General features: G+C 36.7%; 1 long non-coding RNA gene across 2 annotated transcripts in view; it reads left to right on the top strand.

Moving 5' to 3' along the window:
• LOC132490388 (uncharacterized) overlaps window positions 1-20,258 on the top strand; it is a 42,447-nt gene extending 22,189 nt beyond the window's left edge. Inside the window, exons 2-4 of one of the 2 annotated variants that reach the window (XR_009532572.1) lie at window positions 17,830-17,884; window positions 18,160-18,299; window positions 20,096-20,258. This is a non-coding gene — a long non-coding RNA (uncharacterized LOC132490388). The remainder of the gene's footprint in view (window positions 1-17,829; window positions 17,885-18,159; window positions 18,300-20,095) is intronic. The other variant, XR_009532571.1, reaches the window with a different exon arrangement.
• The last annotated feature ends 625 nt before the right edge of the window (window positions 20,259-20,883 follow it).

The following is a 20,883-nucleotide window of genomic DNA, read 5'->3' as shown; positions in this document are numbered from 1 at the left end:
GTTTTCCTCTGGGTGACTCAGGTCTTTTGTTTTTTCATGGATACTCAACTTATTTTTTATTCATCTTTATTTTGTTTATTTTGTTTATTTATTTATCTATTATTTATTTTGGGCTGCATTGGGTCTTCATTGCTTTGCGTGGGCTTTCTTTAGTTGGGGCGAGCAGGGGCTACTCTTCATTGCAGTGTGCAGGCTTATTGTGGTGGCTTCCCTTGTTGCGGAGCACGGGCTCTAGGAGTGCGGGCTTCAGTAGTTGTGGCACACGGACTCACTAGTTGTGGCACATGGGCTTAGTTGCTCTGTGGCATGTGGGATCTTCCCACACCAGGGCTCAAACCCATATCCCCTGCATTGGCAGGCAGATTCTTAACCACTGTGCCACCAGGGAAGTCCCTATTCATCTTTAGTTTTGAAGTTCTGTAATTTTACTAGGATACATGTTGGTGCCCATTATTCTACATAACATGACCTTTTCTAAGGTGCAGTATGTTCTTTCAATTTGTAAATTCAACTTTTTTATTTCTAGAAAACGTCTAAATTTACATGTTTAAATATATTTTTTCTCTTGGAAGTTTGGTTTTCTTCTTCAGACGTATTTATATTCATGCAGTACCTCCTTTGACTGTCTTCCAGATCTCATATTTGCTTTATAATCCTTTACATTTTTATTTTGCTTACTCTTCTTAATGTGGCATTTTTACCCATTTCTACATATATATTGCTTTTATTTGTTATGATTTGTCTTTCTTTTATACTTTTTCTACAGAGTTCTGTTAGCTTATATTTTATGTTTTCCTGTCTCATTGTTGCTACCCTGAGTTATTGTCTCTGCTGTGACTTTTCTTGATTTGTTAAATTATTCAAACTCATGGAATCATACTACTCTAGCAATATTTTTCTTCATCTATGGTTTATTTTTCTTGTTCTTTCCATTATTATATTTTCTAATGGTTTCCAGTTTATTTTTTTATGTTTTCTCATCTCTGAATGTGATGAGTTTTAACAAGATGATTTCATTACAGAATAGTCATTAGAAAAGTGAGCAGCAGAGCACACATTCCCAGATGACAGGGATTCTCCCCAATTCACATGAAAGTTCCTTATGCCAGAGCTGTATACGTTTTGTAAACTGTTTCTCTTCTCTTCAGCCAGCAGGATTTGCAGTTACAGGGATCGTCATGATTCAGAATCTCTTCCCATAAGACATATGCAAAACTGTTCCCTGTGGAAACAGCAGGCTTCAGCCTCATCGCCCTTGCTGCTCAGGGTGCCACTTCAGAGCCTGGGGAAGAATGTAACACCAGTGCCATGCAATATTTTTATTGTTCCTCTCATGGATTCTGGGTGTTTCCCTTAAGGTGTACCATCTTCTGAGGACAGCTGTGCATAAGTTGATAGCTTGAGATCTTGAAATCATTCGCTCTTGTCATCTTTTCATACCTCTTTTACCTCCACTACATAGTTTTCCACACATTGTAGTTTGGATTATGAATGTCTTCCACTTCGCTTAAGATGAGACTTTTACTTCTGTTTCTTCTTCTTCCTGACAAGCTTTTCAAGAAGAGAATGGGACAGGACCATTTTTTCCACCATTTAAATTTTGGAAGTTAACATATACATTTAGATCTAAGCTATGCTAAAAAAATATTATTTCATAAAGACAAAGGAATAGTTTCATCCCCCTTTATTAAGATTAGGTTTCCAGTCCAATTCAAATGTATGCATTTTTCTCCAATTAGAAATGCACAAAGAAAAAAATGTCATTGCAGCCAATAAATGCCAATAATTTGGACAATAAAAATGCTGGCATTGAGCATTTTTAAGCATACAGTGAATTTAACACTTAACTGGATTTCAGGCTGTAGATACTTTAAGGAATTAGAGGATCAGTTTTGTTAAAAGTAGCTGTTTAAACAAATTCAATTGCAAGTAAAGAACTCAATTGGTACTCAAAGGTTTATATATTATCATGTACTAAGCGTTGTGCTGAAAAGGCAGCAAAACAAGTGCATAATTTCCTATAGTGGTAAGGGAATTTACTTTTTGTTAGACTAATATATGCACTTGTAATGTAAAGCTCTTCTATGCAGCAATAGTTTAATGCTATTCTGAGGCCAATGGGAATTCACTTTGGTATTTCAATCTCAGTTGTGTCACAAGGAATTTTTCTTTTTCTTGGCTTCAGTTTGGTAACTATTTCATATTCTATGATGAATGAATGTCAAAAAATGATACATGTAAGGCAAATTCTATGAGTTTTTGTTTTCTCTCTTTACACATGGGTTTGGAAGTGAGTGACTCTTTGACTATGTCATGATGGGATGAGGTCCTCTGTGCAGAATCTGTAAGAGAGAATGAAGGAACCAAAACAAAAAAGGGAGAAAATAGCTCCCTGATTATTTATAAAAATAGAGAATGATACCTGGGGAAAAAATGGATTTCTGTCTGGAGAGCTTTTGCTTGGTGTGCTCCTTATCTGTTTGGGACCCACACTGTTACCTGAAAAAAACTATTCTTCTCTGAACTGTTCTTCTTTATCAACAACAGAGGGAAATTTTCCTGATAGGGTAGTTCATACCAACCATGAAATTTCTACAAGAAGATCAAAGTTCAGCATGTACTTTGAGAAGCACGGTATGGTTTTTCCCAGGATCCGCTTTCACTAGTCTCAGACTGAGAGGTTCTTAGTGGTTTATTGTTAGAAGGAATTTAGATAAAAACATGCCCAAAAGAAACAATGTCTGGGGACAAGCTGTCTCAAGAGATTAGTAACAGATGACATGGAAACTTTAACCTCAAGGTCAAAAGCTCCAATCTACCCCTAGTCAATAGTAGCTGGGAAGTCATTAGAATACAAATGGCCAGTATGCTAGGACAAAGAAAGAAGGCGTCCCAACCTTGCTCTTCAAATGTACTTGTATCACAAATCCCAGTTTGAAAATAAGAGGGGATTTATACACATATACAAGCATGCATAAACACACAAACCCACCCACATACATACACATAAGGGAATAGAACTGGACGATGTTCACACATATATTAAAAATGTTTTTGAACAGTAGGATTATGAATTAAATTTCATCTTTTTGCCAATTCCTATTTTCTAAATGTTACACAATGAAGTACATTCTTTTTTGTTAGGAGAAAAAAATTAAAACATTTTCCTCAGGCTTGATTTTTATAGAACTAAAAGATAATCGTATCATTTTTCTCCACATGTCTATCTCTTTAGATCCAGTCTTTAAAATGCTTTGTCCAGTAACTCTTCTGAGAAGCAATCAGTCTTGTCTTAAGTAACTGGTCCAATAGATAGTCTTCCCAGCTTCTTCGTTATTTAGTACTTATGTCTCCCAATCAGCTGTCAAAATAGGTTAAAACCTATTTTGGAACCTCCAAGGGACTATCCAAATATTTTCCAAATTCAATATCATATTTGAAAGTTTTTTTCTTTATATTTAACCTAGTTCATATTTTTATAAAAAATATACTTTTCAATGAGAGTGTGTGCTCATTAAAGTCAGTACAAGGCTTATAATAATAGTAATAAAAAAAAACCCAATCAGCCTCTTGCTCTTCAGATATAATAACATTCAACAGAGGTTTACTTATTTACTCACCAGATAGCTAATGAAGGCCTACAATGTACCAGACAGTGTTCTAAGTGCTGTGAATTAGCAGTGAGAAAGCACATAAAAGTCCTTTCCAATATGGAGTGTACAATATGTACAATAGGAAGACAACTAATAAATGAATAATAAATAATAGATTATCCATTGGATGTGATATGTGCTCAGAAAATATAATGGAGCAAAGAAGAATATATGAAATATTCAGAGGGAGTGAAACACTAGATAGATTGTCCAGAGAAGACTTTATTGAGCAATGATTTTTGTCACCTTAGGGAAGTCAGTGAGTTAGTCAAGAGGATATCTAGAGGCAGAGTTTCTGAGCAACACATGCAAAGACCCTGAGGCAGCAGTGTGCCTGGTGACTCAAACAAACTCAATTATTCATGTCCCCCTAAAACATTTCTACATAGGTAATCAATCAATAGGGTTTATTAATATTAGCTATGTTCTATTGAATCCCACAAATATATGAGTCATTGGCTCTCTGTCTCATGCCGGCCTCATCCCATTTATCTTCCCTTGTCCCCTAGTACAGTAATGTTAGAATATTTGGTTAAGTTGATTGTCACTTTTTATATTATTTTAACTATGCAAATAATATTCATAATCACTAAATTTTTTGCATGATTTAATTCTCTAAAATTAATAACTGTCTTATTCTTCATATGCCTGGCTTGTGATGGATACAGCTGTGGTTAATATTTTCCCAAACACTTCTGTATCCCTGTTTAATGCCCATCTGTATCACTTATCATTTACTGCCCCTAGTCTTTTCTGTCTTTCTTATTCAGTGAGACTCTTGCTTTTCAGGCCTACTGTCCTTCAGCAGGCAGCTTTTTGTGCCATTTTGCTAACCATCTGTGTTGAATCTCTTGTTACGTGGCTTTCTTCTCTTTTTTTATTGGGATTTCATATTTCCTACTGAACTATCCAAATCAATTTTCTCTTATTTTTCATTGGTGGCTGATCTTGCATTTCTTTGTGTAATTATTTTTTATTATTTACTATTTACTTTTGAGTTCAGTTTTCTGTTACTTATAACCCAAGGTACCCTAGGACATGCAGAATTTAAATGATTATATAAAATCTTATGTAATGAGAAGTCCTGCAGTAGTTTGACTCCATGTCTGGTTAATTCAGTGGATCAACAACATCATCCTGGACCCAAATTTTGGGCCCTGTCTGTCCACTTGCAATTTTTGTACCTTCCATCATGGTCATGGCAGGCTTAACAGCACTAGGCATCACCAGAAATCAGAGGAAGAGAAAGACACATTTTTTCTTATGTTAAGGGCTTAATAACTTTCCCTCTAGGTTTAATTACGTTATCCAGAGAAGAATCATCTACTCCTCACCTGTGATGGGGAGTGATTAGGCAGTAGGGTGGTAGGAAGATGTATGTTAAAATCTTCCTCTTCTAGTAGAGAAAGAAGTTTAAGAGTCATACAGTTCAATATATCAACTTCCACTTAATTTTTTTTCCAATTCTTCATCCCAGCTCATCACTACACCTAGTATTCACCAGTCCACAGCTGTTCAGAATGAAATTTTGTAGAAAACAGATTCATGATTATCATCCTGGAAAAGGGTGGGTTTTTATTCTAATTATTCAGATTTAGAGGATAGGACTTGTGGAGCCCATCATTCTGTGTAAAATGCTTTGTGTGGGCATAATTTTTCATTTCTCTAGGAAATATTCCCAGAAGTGCAATTTCTGGGCATACATTGAGTGATTGTTTAGTCTTTAAAAAACTGTAAACTATTTTCCAGAGTGGCTGTACCATTTTACCTTCCCACCAGGGATGTATATGAGACTCAGTGTCTCTACATCTTCACCAACTTTTGCTGTTGACATTCTTTAAAAATTTTAGCTGTTTTAATATGGATGGAGTGACATCTCATCACAGTTTTAATTCTCTTTAAATAATATCTTTAAATATTTTCTTTAAATAATTTCTTTCCATAATATCCAATGGTATATACTGCTTTTAACATTTCACCAGTTCAAGTAAAACATAGAGAACTTACCACACTTTTCATTCAGTTACCTTTACCCCTTTATATTACAATTGTCTTAAATATTTCCTCTGTATACATTAGAAACTACATCAGACTGTTAAACGTTCTGCTTTACCCCCTAACAATTTAGAAAACTCAACCTGAGGGTAGTATATTAACTTTATCCATATTTCTACTCTTCCCATTTTCAAATAGTTCTTTTTTCATATCTGATGCTACAAGTTTCCTTTCTTTATTATTTTATTTCTGTTTGAAGAATTCCCTTTAGACATTATTTTAGGATAAGCTTGCTGATATCAAATTCTCTTAAATTCCTTCACCTGAGAATGTCTTGATTTCACTTTCATTTCTAAAGGATATTTTTGCTAGTTATAGAATTTGCGGTGACTTCTTTGAGCAATGAAGATGTGCTATTTCCTTCTGGCCTTCATGGTTTCTGGTGAGAAATTTGCTGGCATTCGAAGTGTTGTTCTTCCGTAGATAGTGCATCATTTTTTTTTTTTTCTGGGTGCTTTCAAGATATTTCATTTGTCTTTAAATTTCAGAAGTTTGGCTTCTGTTTTCTTCTGAATTTATTTGAGTTTATACTGTTTAGGGTTTTCTCAGTTTCTTGAATATATAAGTTTTTTCCTTTCTGCCAAAGTTTTAGTTCATCAGCCATTATTTCTTTGAATACTTTTTTTTAAATTAAGACAATTTTTTTAGAGAAGTTTTTAATTCACAGCAAAATTGAGAGAATTTGATTACTTTTTAAGCCTTGCTTTCTTTCTCCTTTCCTTCCAGGACTCATAACACAAAATGTTACGCCTTTTGTTATAGTCCCATATGTCCCTGGGGCCCTATTCTTTGTTTTTTCCAATCTACTTTTCCTCAGTTGTCCAGATTAGGTAATATCTATTGTACTGTCTTTGAGTTTATGAATTCTTTCCTCTGTCCCTTCCATTCTTCTGCTGATCCCATCATTGAGCTCTTTATTTTGATTATTTTGTTTTTCCTTTGTAAAATTTTCATTTGATCCTTCTTCATATCTTCTTTTTCTTTGCTGAGACTTTCCATTTTTTTCATTTGTGTTTTTGAAACTGTTTGCTGAATAATTTCTATGATGACTGCTTTAAAATCCTTGTCAGATATTTTCAACATCGGTGATATGTTGGTATTGGTATCTGTTGATTGACTTTCCTCATACAAGTTGAGATTTTCCTTGTTCTTAGTATGATGGAAGATTTCTTATTTTGACCCTAAGAATTTGGAATTTTGGGTTTTGTTTTATGAGAACCTGAATCTTATTTAATCTTCTTCTTCTTCTTCTTCTTCTTTTGTGAGAAAGTCTGTTTTGTGTGGAGTTAAGATCTAGCAGAAGTGAAATTTTATTTTACCATATAGTACCACAGTGAGGGAAACAGAATGCCAACTGGCATCTCCCTGCACCATCTCATTCCACCTCTTTGCTTCTATGTGTGGGTAGAAGTTATGTTTTGCATTTGGTCCCACTGACACCAATCAGGTGAGGGGAAGGGGGAGGCCAATTTGCTCAGCCTTGCTGTTTTTAGGTGGGGCCAGAACTTCAGCCCCCAAGAGCCTCACTGATTCTGCAGGGGTGGGTGAAGTTTTCCCTTGGTGTTTGGCTGGACTAAGGTATGTATTATTAAAAAGGTGTTCTATACTTCTAGGTCATCCTTTACTTGTCCTTTGGTTAGAGTGTATAGGCTTTTCTTTGGGCTTTGTTGCTTGTCTGTGCCTCTTGGCTGCTCTAGGTCATAGGTTTCTCCAGTGGCCCACCCAGGATAAATGAAAGGCAAAAAGAAAACCTATGGAACTCTCACCCTCGTCAACATATTGTTTTTCAAGTCCTATAATTCTTATCCAGTCTATGTTCTTTTAACTTTCAGACTCTTTCTATGTTTGCTTCCTGTACTATGTCCAGGATTTTCTGGGTGTGTGAAAGAAGACTAGCCAACAATGAGCTATCCCATTCTGTCCAGAACCAGAAATCCTGGCATTCATCTTTAAGTTTATTTTATAACATTATTCCATTCAGTTGACACGTAATGTTGAATTGTGTCATCCATCCATCCATACACCCATCCATCTGTTTATTCTTCCTTCATACCATCCTTTTATCCACAATACATTTGGTGTGTGTGGAATAGGTGTGAGGTACTATTCTGGAGGCACCTGGGGCATGGGATGGGAAACATGACTACCCAAGCTAATCAGCCCCTGGACAAGTCCACACTTTACTGTAGGAGACATCATTGAAAAAAACGAATTATGTTCCACATAGGAGAAAAAAAGACAAATCATTATTGGGTTTATTGATATGCATAATATCTGTTTATAAATAAGCCACAAACACTTTTTTTAAAAAGAAGGTTATTTGTGAAAGGTAAACATGTGCACAGAAGATCGATGTGAAAGCTTCAAAGGCCTTCCACTTACTGGCTTTGGTGATGGTGATTATGTAGACGCCCTTAAGTTCTCTCTTGGCATCAGACTACCACCCGAGTCACCCTCACCCCAGTCTCTGCCTCCAGCCCTGGGAGTGTATTTTGCAGTTCTCTGAAAGCTCTGAAACACCTGGGCACTCTTACAGTGAGGACTGCAATTCATAAATAGTATTCACAAAATGATCTGTTTACAGTTGATCTTGAATATTTCATTTTCTTTACTAGCAGATTTCCTATTGTAGGTTTGGTGTCTCCTAAAACATGGAGCACAGAGGAATCACCTTCCTTACTGTACTCCAGTGACATCTGCCACCAGTCACAGACAATTACAAACTCTCAGGTCAGATGTAGTAAGCCAACCAGAGTGTCATAAATTGCATGTGTGAATTGCCAGGGGCCCCTGGCTAAGTCTGCAACTGAGCTGAAAATAAAACTCCTGACTCTTCCCATACAACTGCCTTGCTTCTCTGAATCAAAGTCCCAATACACTGTTCTTTTATTGTCCTGGTATCTCCCCTTGCTGTACTCTTCAGCTGTCTCCTTTAATCTACTCGGCAGGCTCAGTAACAATTTCCATTTTTTCTTGACCTTATTAACAGGTGGTACCAAAGAGATGATATGTGTCATTGTGCCATGGAAATTGATGTCCTCTTAATTTGGTTGCCCTCCTATTATTAATATACTGCTAACACACACACACATACACACTTTTTCTCAGTATTTTTTGGCATGCATTATGATAAAATATTACCCTTGTGTTGTGTCCTGAGGATGCTTAGTCTCTAAAGGTGGTCTATGGCAAAAAGTTTACTTACTACAGCTCTTGGAGATTAATAGTACATATTAGTACTATCAAAGAAATATTACTCTTCATACTATTAAAGAAGTCTTACTTTATTTAATCCTATGTTTTTCAAACATTAACCAAGACAAAATTTTTAAATATATATATTTTTTATAATATAAATTTATTTATTTTATTTTTGGCTGCATTGGTTCTTCATTGTTGCACGCAGGCTTTCTCTAGCTGCGGAGAGCAGGGGCTACTCTTCGTTGTGGTGCGTGGGCTTCTCATTGCAGTGGCTTCTCTTGTTGCGGAGCACGGGCTCTAGGCATGCGGGCTTCTGTAGTTGTGGCACAAGGGCTCAGTAGCTGTGGCACATGGGCTTAGTTGCTCCGCAGCATGTGGGATCTTCCTGGACCAGGGCTTGAACCCGTGTCCCCTGCCTTGGCAGGTGGATTCTTAACCACTGTGCCACAGGGAAGCCCCAAATTTTTAAATATTAAAAAAATTATTCCTTATGAAAGTAGTATTTTTATATGGTGTGTGCACCAATCTCAAGTTTATAGTTTGTGTAGCTTTGACAAATGCAAACATGTATGTAACCCATATCTCCCCATCAAAATATAAAATATTTCATCACTGCATATAGTGCCCTCTGCTCCCCAGTCAATCGTTGAGAGTCCTGCTGAATCCATAAGTCTGTGTTCTTCCATTGAATATTATTTCAGACTTTTTCATATAAATGAAATCAGACATATACATTCTTTTGTACCTGCCTCTTTTGGTCAGCATTTGTTTTTGAGATTCAGTCAAGTTGTGTATTTTAGTAACTCAATCCTTTCTATTTCTCAATAGTATTTTATTGTATATCTTAGTTTTTCTATTAATTCTCCTCTTGATGGACACAAAGATTGTTTCCACTTTTTGGCTATTATTAATAAACCTGTTATGAGCATTTTTGCACAAGCTTTCTGTAGACATATGCTTTCCTTTCTTTTGAATGAATCCCTAGGAGAGGATTTTATGGGCCATAGGGTAAATGTATGTTTAACGTTGTACAAACTGCAAATTTGTTATCCAAATTGGTAGCACAATTTTACACTCCTGCAGTGTATAAGGATTTCTGACAATAGAAAAATTTTGTGTTTTTTTGTCAGACACTTGGTAACAGACTGAAGTATACAGTGTGCAATGCTGATGCGGTTATTACAGAAATGGGTATGGTCAAGAGAGATGAGAAAATAGGAACATACTTTTGCAAGGTCTGATTCAGAGAAATTCAGCTATATTTCTTGAGTTTGTTCTATTCACGACTCAAAGTTTTTTAAGGTATAATTGATTTCTGGTGGCTGAGAAATTTTAGGTATTTCTTCGTATTTCTATAGAGTTTCATCACAAAACATTCTTCAGTTAAGTTACAAAAGCTGGTGCAAAATTTCTAGTCTGTTGTATATATGTGCCACATCTTCTTTATCCATTCATCTGTCGATGGGCACTTACGTTGCTTCCATGTTCTGGCTATTGTAAATAGAGCTGCAATGAACATTGTGGTACATGACTCTTTTTGAATTATGGTTCTCATATATACAATGGAATATTACTCAGCCATAAAAAGAAATGAAATTGAGTTATTTGTAGTGAGGTGGATGGACCTAGAGTCTGTCATACAGAGTGAAGTAAGTCAGAAAGAGAAAAACAAATACCATATGCTAGCACATATATATGGAATCTAAAAAAAAAAAAGTTATGAAGAACCTAGGGGCAGGACAGGAATAAAGAAGCAGACGTAGAGAATGGATTTGAGGACATGGGGAGGGGGAAGGGTAAGCTGGGACGAAGTGAGAGAGAGGCATGGACATATATACACTACCAAATGTAAAATAGATAGCTAGTGGGAAGCAGCTGCATAGCACAGGGAGATCAGCTCAGTGCTTTGTGACCACCTAGAGGGGTGGGATAAGGAGGGTGGGAGGGAGACACAAGTGGGAGGAGTTATGGGGATATATGTATATGTATAGCTGATTCACTTTGTTATAAAGCAGAAACTAACACACCAGTGTAAGGCAATTATACTCCAAGAAAGATGTTAAAAAAATTTTTTTAAACCACAAAAAAACAAAATTTGTAGTCTGGTTCATTCCTGTATTGAATTGGTAGTTATTCTGGAAATTCATATTTCTCTTCTATATTAAAGTGGCAGGTATTGAATGACAATAAGAGATTGGATACTGAAAGCAGAAAATTTTTATTTTTAATTTATAAATTGAAACTCCATGGTATTCTTACAGTGCTTCTAAATATTATTTAAATCTGGACTATTTGCATTGTACCTTGGCTGATAACATTTCAGGCAGTTCTCTTGAAGCATTTTAGAAACATGTATGTTTTGGAAGGTCATTTATTCATGAGTATTTAGTCACATGTTTATGTTTTATATGAGAGAATGGTTACCCACGGAATAAGATATGGGTAGGTTGAAGAAGGGTCCACTGATTTTTTTCAGTGGGGGGCTTAGTAGACAGAAGGAGAATATGTAGACGCTGTTACTGAGTCACTCATATCCCCTTTGCTTGACTTCTAAAATCTTCTCAACATTTTATGATATATTTTCTATTCATAGGTGAATGTAATGGTAACGATGGGGAGAGTTTTAAAAACATCTAATCAGTCTTCCCTGGTTGTGCAGTGGTTGGGAGTCCGCCTGCCGATGCGGGGGACACGGGTTCGTGCCCCGGTCTGGGAGGATCCCACATGCCGTGCAGCGGCTGGGCCCATGAGCCATGGCCGCTGAGCCTGCGTGTCTGGAGCCTGTGCTCCGCAACGGGAGAGGCCACAACAGTGAGAGGCCCGCGTACCGCAAAAAAAAAAAAAAAAAAAAATCTAGTCAAAGCTTTCTATTTGATGCTTAAATTTCCACTAAATCATTTCTCCAGTTGTTGTTTACCTTCAACAGCAGAAAGATTTGCTTCCTTGGGCATGAAGAAGGTCGAGGGAATATCTATTTAAGGACTGGAAGTGGGTTTTGTCATTAGTTCCTCACTCGTATCAGTTATGCTTCTTCTTTTCTTTTTTTTTTATTCCAAGACAAAAGAGAACATGGAGAGTGTGTGATGACAAAAGGCACACTTCCTACCTGGTACTAATGCTCATAAAAAAGGGGAGGCTATTTGATGCCTTTCAAAGTAGAAAGCACAGATTAACACAGCTGGAAAGCACCATGGTGTCTGCACCTACAGCCCACAATGCCACAGCCACCAAAATGCCTCCTTTCTGAGATTTCCGAGTGTGTAGTGGTCATCAACAAAGTCTCACTGACTGCATCCTACACTTATTGCTGACTGGATACAGCCCACTCTCCAGTTCTCAGATACTGCATTGTTGCTATTGTTTTACTTTGTTATTATCTTAATTTTTTATTGTGAAGTATTTTCTCCTTGGAGACAACAAATGGTTAGTTTAGGAATCATGATTTTAATCTACTCTCACCAACCCAAACTAATAATATTACAAGTAAATGCATTTTCTTTTTAAAGTAAGTTTTTCTTTAAGGGAAAATGATGTGGGTATCAGAGAGTAGGAGGCTGTCTGAGAATTTTTCCTGAAGTGTTTTTGTTAATAAAATCAGAATTTCACTTTCTCTAGATACAGCAACCACTCCTTGCTAATATTATCATGAGCCTTTTATTATCCTGGAAACATTCGTTTGTTTTGGAAAGGACAAAAGGGTGAAGTAGGAATGAAAGCAAAACTTAGAGGTTACAAGTAGCCATTTGGTTCCAGTTGAGGTTTGCTTATATAAGGTTGACTGGGGTATACTGGAGTCCATGGTGGCCATGCATCAGCCTCTTATGTGACTGTGGTGCAGAAACCTAAATGCCCCCTAAGATTCTGAGCACCCTGGTGCACGTGTCCTGTATAATTCCAGGCACTGTGACTATAATTCATTTCACTCTGGTGATTAAGTTATGCAATATGGTAGAGTTTACTTTAAGAAAGAGAGATTATTCAGGTGGGTCTAACTTAGTCACATGGGACCTTTAAAAGTAGAACACTTTCTCCAGCTGGTCACAGAAGAGAAAGTCAGAGACAGCTCTGACTGACCAGGAAAAAAGCAAACATCCCTGTTGTGACCTGCCAGTGCAGGCCACATGGCAAGGAACTGGGGCAGTCTCTAGGAGCTGAGAGTGGTCCCTAGCTAACAACCAGCAGAAAACTGGAGACCTCCATCTTAGAATTCCAAGGAAATGGATTCTGCCAACAACCAGTGGGATTGGAAGGGACTCCAAGCCCCAGATGGCAGCTCCACATGACTGGAACCCATGGGACCCTGAGCAGAGAATCCAGCCACACCACACTCAGACTTCTGACCTGCAGAAACTGAAATAATAAATTTGTATTATTTTAACTTGCTAATAGAAAACTAATAGAGTGAAGCAATCAAGATGAGTTGGTTGGGCTTCCCTGGTGGCACAGTGGTTGAGAGTCTGCCTGCCGATGCAGGGGACATGGGTTCGTGCCCCGGTCCGGGAAGATCCCACATGCTGCGGAGCGGCTGGGCCCGTGAGCCATGGCCGCTGAGCCTGCGCGTCTGGAGCCTGTGCTCTGCAACCGGGAGAGGCCACAACAGTGAGAGGCCCGTGTACCACAAAAAAAAGGATGAGTTGGTTAATTTTTATTAATTAAGAAGATTCATTTTTATTAATCAAAATCTTTATTTAAAGCAAATAGTCATGAAAAGTGATTTAGACATATTTAAATTTTTTAAAACTAAATGCATTTGTTAATTAACTTTCTGATTTTTGTTGTAGGACAAATGAATTCTGCAATTAAAATTTCAATCGTCTTTTTATATAAATCACACTTACAATGCTTCCTCTATATTTTCTAGTTTTGTGTTCTTTAAAGTGGAGAGAGATCTTAAAGGCGGTTGTGTTATGGTCTTACAGAATCACTCTAAATGCTGTGATTCTGCTCTCACTCCTGCCCCCCAATCTTTCAAGTTATCTGGGTCGCACCTAGTTCCACAGCGATTATTTAAAGATTTATCTTTATTAAGTCTTTTGAAAGCAATCGACTTAATTTTCATTAGTCCAACCTTTTTCTCTACTGTTATTTCAGCATTTTATATCATAGCTGATTAAATTTATTTTTAGTAACATATGAAGCTAGTATAAACGGGTTTTGAAAGAGACACAGATACTGGTTTGCATTTAACTTAGTAGAAGTACATATCACAGCACCCTGTTGGTGTTCAGTATGCTGTGGATCTCAGAAAGAGGATATTATAGAGGGAATGAAGAATGACACTTAGTACGTAAACTTTTACTTATATTTGGCAAGTAAATGAAGTGGAGGTAGGTTAGAAGGCTTTCTAATAAATACAGACATATGTAATTATCATCAATACCATTTTTATTGCTGTATGAAGACTCATCAAAATTAGAGTAAAATAATATTAGTCCTCAAGAACCCAGCTGCCCAGAGGCTCCAGATTATTCAAACGTGAACACAAAAATACTCTGTTAATACAAAAGTCATTAATTCCACGAGGGTCAAGTGAATATTAATTGTCACAGGCTCTTATTTCAAGCACAGGTAGACACAGGTTTGAATCAGGTTCTCTGGCTCTGTGGTTTTAGATGTTACACAATCATTCCAAAACTCCATTTGCTCCTCTCTAAAATGGGGTAATACAGCTGCCCTCCAGGATTGCTGTGGCGGTGAATGAGATAACCTGAGAATGCCTGCCATGTATTAGTTGCTCCTGTTTGGCCTTCCATGTCATGGTGAAATTATCTTTAGTAATCGATTTGTAAGATGGGGGCTATAGCCACCTGTAATTCTAATTCTTCCATACTTTGATGTATTGCTATTTGCTGGGTGTGAATGGAAAGCTATTTATGGGTATCATTATGAATCTTATTTTAAGAATTGAGATACAGTCCCTAGATTTAGTACCAACAAACCCTCAATACTATACCTACTTAGTTCCCAACTTTTCAATGATCATTAATGCATCTTCCTAATAATAAAACAATCATAAAATTCAAGGAAAAAATTTACCTATCATTTCCCTATCCTAATACATTTACTCTTTCTATGTTCTCTGTTCTGTTGGGCTCCACATTCTCTTACAAAATGGTAATTGTAATTTTTAAAAAATCAAACGTCATTTTCTCCCCGCTTTTCATCACATCATGGGACCATTTTCATGGTATATGCAGTTAGAAAATCTATAGATGAGCTGAGTGTTATTCCTGTTGCTACTGTCAGTCAGTAAGATGTTTCCAACTCCCATCCTCCAGACCTCCTCCATTGCTGTTCCTGCTGGGTTTAGAGCACATGCTTCCAGAAGGAATTTCTGTGTGAGATGCAGAGCGGAGCTGGTACCAACAGAAAAGCTTGCTCCCACTGACTCTGAATTGAAGCCTCCAACAGATCATTTGCTTCCTCTTAAGAACAGAGCATCCAAGTTGGTGTTGAGCAGAGGTCGTTTCAGAAACTGTGAGGCAAGGTAAAGCCTCTTTGCTCACCAAATGGCATACAGCGAGAACACAGAAACCATAGTAGAGGTATTCTAGAACTGGGAAAATCGGCACTTTTCAGAGCGGTAGAAAAGATGATGTAGGTGAAGTGAAAAAGAATTGGGAAGTCAAGGAAGAAGAGGGGATAGGGATTAAAATATATAACTGAAAGGTAACAGAATCTCAAAACCAGTTGTGAGTCCTTGCTCTTTATTGGTGTATGGTAATTTTGCTGCCAACTGAAGCTCCAAATGGAGGCTAAGAGTCCCAGGTCACACCTGTTGCATGGAGTGTGGTTCATGATTTATGTCTGTGTGACCTCTGAGGGCATGCTGCAGAGACATAGTTCTGTAGAAATGGGACATAAATATACTCCACCTCTTTGACACACACATGCCACCCCAAAATCTTTTGTGTGTGAGCTTCAGACATTTGTGTTGGCACCTGTTAGGCCAGCTGCAATGTCTTTACAATAATGTCTTTGCTAATAAAAGATGAACAAAATTGATCCCCAACTCAGCTGTTTCACAATTTAAGTTTTACTATATTATTATTTATCCCTATTTTTTCATGTATTAAAAATATGTTTTGAGCATCAACTATGTGCTGGTCTCCATTCTTGGGAAAACTGTAGGGAACAGGGCAGGTATGACCTTATGGAGCTCAGCTTGTAGTTGGGAGAAATAGGCAATAAAAGTTTAAAAAAATTAATATATAGTATGTCTAGAGGCTAGGGAGTGCCAAGGTGGAAAGAAGATGCCCTTTTGTATAGCAGAGTCAGGAAGAGCCCTACCTGATCATATGACATTTGAGTAGGTATTCGAAAGAAGTGAGAGAACAAGCCATGGGAATAGCTCTGGAAAGAGCAATTCAGGTTGAAGGCTCAGTGAGGGCCAAGGCCCTGAGCCAGGTGTGTGCTTTGTGTGTGTGATGAACAGTAAGGAAGCCAACATGGCTAGGAAAAAGAAAAAGCGTGGAAGAGAAGGGTAGGAGATGAAGTTAGAGAAGCAACAGATAATCTACAGTCTTATAGACCAATGTAAGGAATTTGAATTATTTTATTTTATTTTATTTTTAGGCTTTAGATTATTTTCTGGGTGAGATAAGAAGCCCCTGAAGGTTCTGGCAAAGTGATAAGAGCTGACTTACATGTTCACAGGTCAAACTGCATGTTGAGAATAGAAGTTGAATTGTGCTAGTGTGACCTGCATGTACGGAAGCGAGAGAGACAGGCATCCAGGAGTCTTTTCCAATGTTTGAGAATAAGTGAACATTAAATTGCTGAAAGGAGACAATTTCCAGTCCTTATAATAATATGAATGGTGCATTTTTCCATAATGAAAGGCAAGTGTGCTCTAGAAATTAGCCTTGAAAAGTGTGTTCTTTATACAGACTTTCTTTCAATTTTGACATGTGATTTCCTTACTTCAGTGATATTGAACTCGAAAATTCATAAAAGATTTTGCAAGAGCCTTCTAGGATTAGCTATTCTCTGTGTAGCATAAATTTGTGAGAAAACGTAGGTAATGACATAACAGTAAGGTTTATAGCTAACATCTTTTCTTGATTCACTCCAATGAATCATTTATTTCTTCATCTTGCCTCAGTTGCCCAATTTCTCAAAAGTAAATAAAAACTCTGTTCTGACCCACCTTGTAAAAGTCTCAAAAGCTTTCTTAATCCTTGAGCATGCATTATTTTGAAAACACTAAACCTCTAAAAATTTTCAGCTTTCAGAAGTTATTATGTAAATGGCTATAGATGGTTAGAAAAACAAAGAAATACCCAACAAATGGGCTCTTGCTACTGTGGCAGAATAATTAAGATATAAGGGGGAGGGCTTCCCTGGTGGCGCAGTGGTTGAGAGTCCGCCTGCTGATGCAGGGGAAACGGGTTCGTGCCCCGGTCTGGGAAGATCCCGCATGCTGTGGAGCGGCTGGGCCTGTGAGCCATGGCCGCTGAGCCTGCGCATCCGGAGCCTGTGCTCCACAACGGGAGAGGCCACAACAGTGAGAGGCCCGCATACCAAAAAAAAAAAAAAAAAAAAAAGATATAAGGGGGAAAAGTTTTATGAATTATCCCATGCAAGATAAGCAATATGCTAGGGAGTCACTAAAATAAACATGTCTTCTCATGAATACTGGGTATTTTCCAAAGTGACCGAAGAATATGCTAGATATTCAGCTTTTGACCAAATTTTGACAATGATGCCTGCAATATGAGGCATTAAGTTGAAATACAATAAGGAGCCATAGTCCAGTACAGCACATTGTAGAGAACCTGTTCAGAAACCATTTATATTTATACATGCACACATACACACATATAATTATACACAGATAATTTCACATGGAAGACTGCAAAAAGCTTTAGACTGCTGCCATAAATCCAGCAGAAATCTTCTTCACTTACTGTTGTTTCAGATACTCAGAGACCCAACAAGAAGCCAATTCTCCAGTCAAATGGAAGGCATATTCAGTAAGTTCCCACTGAAATTATATAAGAAATATGTCTACTGTTCAAAAGTAAATTTGAATGTGGTTTTAATTGTAACTAAGGAATGTCCTATTCTCTAAGTTTCCTTAGCCTGGATCCAGCACCATGCTGAGTGAAGGGTAAAGTTTGAGAAGCATCTATATTCACAGACCATCACTGGAAGTTTCTGTGTTTACTGTCTGGCAGCGATAACGCCTGATGCCATGTTGGATGAGGCAACCACAGCCACTGCACTGAGGGTTTTCTTGTAAATCTAGGTCTTGTTGCCAGGACCTGGGAAAGGAGAGCTTAAGAGATAAGCCTGCGTATGTGATGTTGGTATTTTTTCCAGAACTCATGGGAAGAGAGTGTGGTGCTCCACCTCATCCAGGATGAGTTCAACAAGAAGTAGTGGGAGGTAAGGGGCTACAGCATGAGAAGAAATGAGAGAGACTGAAAAGGGACACCATGTATTTGAGAAAGTGGCCAACGGTGCTACAAACCACTTCAGTCCCTTTCTCTCTTCCCTAACTCTCCATTCCTTGTTTCTATCACTAAAATAGTATTTCCTGTACCTTTACCTATTTACCTATGTACCTGTACCTTTTACCTATTTCATTGTTTTTTTTTTCTGTTAGTTTTTTCCTATCAACCTTCCAACTAATCTAATCCAACCAGTCTAATAAACCTACACATGGTAATATGATAAAGCATTTTATGTGGTTTATGCATATTAGGTTCTCTCAGATAACATTTATATAAATATAAATTCAACCTCTGTGACTAAATTTTAACCAAGGAAATGATTCAAAGTTGAAACCCCATAGTAAAATGATTAGGAGATCACACTCTTGTAAGTTATTATTTTGGTTGCAGGCTGCCCTGATCAACCACAGAATACTTTTTGAAAGATCTAAATGAAAGATTTTTTAATGTTATAGCTCATAAGAATCGCCTGGAAAACTACCCAAATATCCATTACAAAACTATAAAACAATTAAAACAGAATACATTATTCGTACACTCAACAACTGGATGAGTCTAAAATATACAATGCTGAAGTCTATCAGCTTCAAAAAGATACCATTTATTCCATTTGTACAATGTTTAAAAAAAGAGAACATAGTGGTCTTTTTCCCCTGGGTGTGTTATTACCTGAAAGGGGGCATGAAATATTCTTTGGTTAGAAAAACAAAGAAATACCCAACAAATGGAAATTTATTATACCTTGATTCTGAATGGAGGTTATGTGGGTATATTCTTATGTAAATATTCAACCAGACATACTTCAGATTTCTGTACTTTACTGTTATACTGAAACTAACACATTGTAAATCAACTATACTCCAATAAAAATTTTAAAAATGTATTATAATAAAATTTCATCTCATAAAGAGAAGCAATTTCCAAAAAAAAAAAAAAGCACGCTTGGAATACTTACTAAAATAGAGATTCCTGCGCTCTATCCTAGGTATTTTGATTTAGCAGTCTGGCAGTCGTGGAATCTATATATATTTTTAATTCCTTTGGGGCATTATGATATTAATAGTCTATGGACCATATTTTCAAAAAACACTGGGCTAAAAGAGTGACTTTATACCTCCAGTGAGAACTCAAGGCCAGTCTGGGTTACTGAGTCCTCTTAATTTGACATTTTGTGTTGATTTATGAGCTTACGCAATTTCAACTGAATTCTTTCTTATTGTGAATCAAAGCATAATTCTATTAGTAGATTTTTTTTTCATTCAAGTCAGCAAGATGAAACAATTTGAGGATGGTATGGAATTCTTTAGGCTATCTTCTGACATCTACCAAAAACCAGATTATGCAGCCATATAATCTGTCCATCTTCCACCCTCAACCCCACCTGCTATTCCCATAACCTGTTAAGCATCAAGTTTTGAGCTCAAATTCAAGACATATCGTATAATGAGGGGCTTTTAGACTATTTAAAACAAATGGCTTTCATTTATTAACTGTAAACACTTCTGTGTTTCAATATGCAACTAAATTCCAAAACTTTTCAAATAACTTCCTTTTGTTTAGAAATTGTATATCTATTTTCTTCCTTCACAGTTCTCCCAATAATTCTCACAGGGATGCCATTGTTAAGTTAAGCAAGAATTCGAAAGTTAACTACAGTTATTGCAAAATTTGTATTGAAGTCTACACAGCACATACATTTAATTTTCTTCATTTTCAATTTGCTTACAGGTAATTCAACTCAAGATAATATAATCACTCTGCCGAATTCATTTGCTGAATGTTGAAGATTTTCAAGGATGGTTGTTGTGCTAAAAAGAAATCTGAATTTACAGATATTATGGCTAAGTTTATTCTGTTAAATCTTCTTTAATCTGTTGAATTAAATAAATGGTGTAGGTAAAGAATTCTTTCAAAATATATAACCTGTTTGTATAATTTTTCTAAAACTACCTTGACTTAAATGGAAATACATTAAACTAAAAATATAATGCAAACACTTTGTTGAGAATATAGAATATACTGATAAATTTAATGGCCCTATTTTTCACAAAAATTTTAAAGAAGAGAAAGTGAGAGGTAAAGAAAGAGAAAGGAGAGAGCAAGCACAAGTAATAAAGATCTTAAATGTATTAAATTTAGTGTTGAGAATGTTTATTTTAATAAACATATTTAGTAGAATAAGAATAAAGTACTGGCTAATTTAAAAGTGAAGACTGATATTCAGTCTTTCTGTCAAATCAACCCAAGTTAAAGGCCTAGTTTCACTACTTCAGTAACTATGAACCTTTTGTCAAGTTACTTAGTTTCCTGAAATAATGATACTTATGAAGTCTGCTGTAAGTATTAAGTCAGATAATACTTGAAAAATACTAAACACAGTGCCTGGTGCATAGTAATTATTTTAATAAAACAATGTTACTTGCTGACATGTGATCATGATGACACATCCTAACAATGGTTGGTGTTGGATACTAGTTAAGACGAAGTATCCTTGTTTAGAGTCAAAAGAAAAACAC

The sequence above is a fragment of the Mesoplodon densirostris genome, chromosome 5, assembly GCF_025265405.1.
Source record: "Mesoplodon densirostris isolate mMesDen1 chromosome 5, mMesDen1 primary haplotype, whole genome shotgun sequence".
In the NCBI taxonomy this organism is placed as follows: Eukaryota; Metazoa; Chordata; class Mammalia; order Artiodactyla; family Ziphiidae; genus Mesoplodon; species Mesoplodon densirostris.
Note: the sequence above shows the minus strand (reverse complement) of the source record. Positions and strands in the feature narration are given on the sequence as shown.